This window comes from Chrysochloris asiatica, unplaced genomic scaffold (assembly GCF_000296735.1).
Source record: "Chrysochloris asiatica unplaced genomic scaffold, ChrAsi1.0 scaffold00196, whole genome shotgun sequence".
NCBI classification, from domain to species: domain Eukaryota; kingdom Metazoa; phylum Chordata; class Mammalia; order Afrosoricida; family Chrysochloridae; genus Chrysochloris; species Chrysochloris asiatica.
This window is the reverse complement of record NW_006408714.1, coordinates 2,162,043-2,165,275: the sequence shown is the minus strand read 5'-3', so window position 1 is coordinate 2,165,275 and position 3,233 is coordinate 2,162,043. Positions and strand designations below refer to the sequence as shown.

At 40.2% G+C, this 3,233-nt stretch overlaps 1 pseudogene; it reads left to right on the top strand.

The window, feature by feature from the left end:
• Positions 1 to 2,336: 2,336 nt before the first annotated feature.
• LOC102841409 overlaps positions 2,337 to 3,233 on the top strand; it is a 1,572-nt pseudogene continuing 675 nt past the window's right edge.

The following is a 3,233-nucleotide window of genomic DNA, read 5'->3' as shown; positions in this document are numbered from 1 at the left end:
ACATCTTTCTGATATTCTCTGCTTTCAGCCAAGATCCATCAGACATCAGCAATAATATCCTTCATTCCACGGCCTCTTCTGAATCCAGCTTGAACCTCTGCAAGTTCTCTGTCAATGTATGCTTGTAGCTGTTTCTGTATTACCTTTAGTACACAAAGTTTAGTAGAGGAATAAAATGACTGATAGATTTGGATCAAGTGTAAGAATAATGAGAAAAAAATTTACTATACATAATGATTAATTGCAATCAACTACATTTCATTTTAATCCTTAAGTGGTGTGAATTACTTTCAAGTAATCCTGAAGTGGAGTGAACTATTTTTTATTAATCAAGTGGAGTGAATTACCCACAAGCCACAGATTTTTGACTGCCACTTAAATAATTAGGTGGGACTATCCAAATGCAAAGTATTGGACAACCTGCTAATATGTAAATACAGTTCATGAACTCTTTGTGAGATCTTGTTGTTGTTAGGTCCTGTCAAGTTGGTTTCAATTTATATAGATCCTATGGACAGCAAAACGAAATACTGCCAGTTCCTGCACCATCAGACCAATGGTTGCTATATTTGAACACATTCTTGATGCTACTTTGTCAATCCATCTCAATGATGGCCTTCATCATTTTTGTTGACACTTCACATTACCAAGCATGGCGTTCTTCTCTAGGGACTGATATCCTTCCTGAAAACATGTCCAATGTATGAAATAAAAAAGTCTCAGCATTGAGCTAGGGCATCAAGACCACAACCTAGTGGAACACCATGGTCAACTGGCATAACATAGTCCACAAAGACAATGTTTTACACATCCTACTTTGATGAGTAGCGTCTGGGATACTAAATGTTCATGAGCAGCTAAGGTGAAGCTATTAGCCTGTCCATGTGCAGAACAAAGAAGAATGATGAGAAAGGAAGATGCTTGGAATCAATTAGACCAAAAGACTAATGGGTCATGTGAATGTAGGTCTCTGAATTCTGACACCAAAATAACTAGTAGGTACCCAGCTACCACTACCAATTGTTCTGAAAGGGATCACATTAGAAGGTCCTGGGTAGAACAAAGAATATATGAAAGAAACCTAAAAATTATTAAAAGCAACAGCAAAAACAACGGGCTTATTGGTCTGAATAAGACTGGAGGAACTCAAGAATATGGCTCTTGTCCACCCTGCATGTCTGGAAATGAATTCAACCTCATAGCTTAACTTTCAGCCAAGCATTTGTTGTTAGGTGCTATTGAGTTAGTACCACCCATAGCAATCTTATGCACAGCAGAATGAAACACTGCCTGATCTTGGGCAAACCTCGCTACTGTTTGCCACTCTTGAGTCCATCATTGCTGCCACTTGGCCAATCCATCTCATTGGGGGTTCTTCCTCTTTTTCTCTGACCCTCCACCTTACCAAACAGGATATCCTTCTCCAGTGACTGGTCCCTCCTGTCAATATGTCCGAAGTATGAGAGACGAAGTTTGGCCATCTTGGCCTCCAGGGAGTACTCTGGCTGCACGTCTTCCAAAACAGATCTCTTGATTCTTTTGGCATCCCATGGCATCTTTAGTACTCTCCTCCGACACCATAACTCAAAAGCATCAATTTTCCTACGGTCTTCCTAATTAACTGCCCAGCTTTCGCATGCATATGAGGTTATTGAAAATACCATGGCTTGGGTCAGGCGCACCTCAGTCTTTGAGCTGACATCTTTGCCCTTCAACACTTTAAAAAGATCTTGTGCAGCAGATTTGCCTAATGCAATACATCATTTGATTTCTTGACTGATGCTTCTGTGAGTGTTGATAGTTGATCCAAGAAGAATGAAGTTCTTGACAACTTCAATCTTTTCTCGCTTGATAAGAATGTTGTTTATTGGTCCAGTGGTGAGGAGTTTTGTTTTCTTTTACATTGAGATGTAATCCATACTGAAGGCTGTGCTCTTTCTTTGATCTTCATCAGTAAATGTTTAGGTGTGTAATAAGGCGGACAACACTAGTAAGGTATGCTCACTATGCAAGATAAAACGGTCATTCATTCATAATGAAAAGGCCCACATGTACCTAAGAACAAAGATGAGAAGGAATGGAAAGGTGGGTGAAATGGAGATAGAAGCCATCTGGAGGAAGTGGAATAATTATTGTTCCATGCAGGGAACTGCAGTAATTGAGATGAAACAAAGTATATTATTTGTTGAATGTAAACTGATTATCTTGCCTGTAAACATTCACTCAATTCATAATAAAAATTTTAATAAAAAAGTCTCAGCATCCTCACATTTAAGAAGCATTCTGGACCTGTAGCTCAGCGTTTCAGAGCAGAAAATCCATGCGAGTGGTTTAACATGGCTGAGAATGCAAACTTCGTGTCTCTGAGTCCTCAGGATGTGCGGACAGAAAGGATGTGGATGCTGCAGAGGAGAGGATGGCAGAAACCGCAGGAGATGTTGGGGAGCAGCAACTACCCATCTGTCAGGCGCAGATGGGGAACCCGGAAGAGGAGGAAGATGCGGACTTGGTGGCCGAGGGCCGAGACCTTGGCAGCAGGCTGGATGCTAGAATTCCTCTGCCTCTCTCTTTGCGGTGCTTTTCGCAAGGACAGCTCTGAGGACGTCCACCAGACCCGCGACAGAGCGCTGAGGTTATATTTCTTGGATTGTCCAGTCTAACCGCTTACCAATTGCAAAACTATATACATATGTCAATTTTTTACAAGAATTTCAGCAGGAAAAGACCTTGATGCACAGTTTGAAAGTGACGAGCGAGTAACACCCTTGGAATCAGCCCTCGCTATTTGGGAGTCAGTTGAAAAGGAACATGACAAACTTCATGAAGAAATAAAGAATCTACTTAAAATTCAGGCTATAGTTGTTTGTGTGGAAAATGGCAATTTTAAGGAAGTAGAAGAAGTCTTTGAATGAATATTTGATGATCCAAATTCTTATATGCCTTTAAAAAGAAAATTGCTGGCGATAATCTCTCAGAAAGATGCCTTCCATTCTATTTTTCAACACTTCAGCTGTAACCAGATGATGGAAAAAAATAAAGAGTTATGTAAATTATGTGTTAAATGAAAAATCATCAACTTTTAAATGAAGGCAGCAGCAAAAGTTGTAGAGTGTACAAGAACACTACTCAAGATAAACCTAATAGTTGTTGTTGTTAAGTGCCTTCGAGTCAGTTCCAACCCATAGCGACCCTGTACAGGGTTTCCGAGGGTGTAAATCTTTACGGGAGTAGAA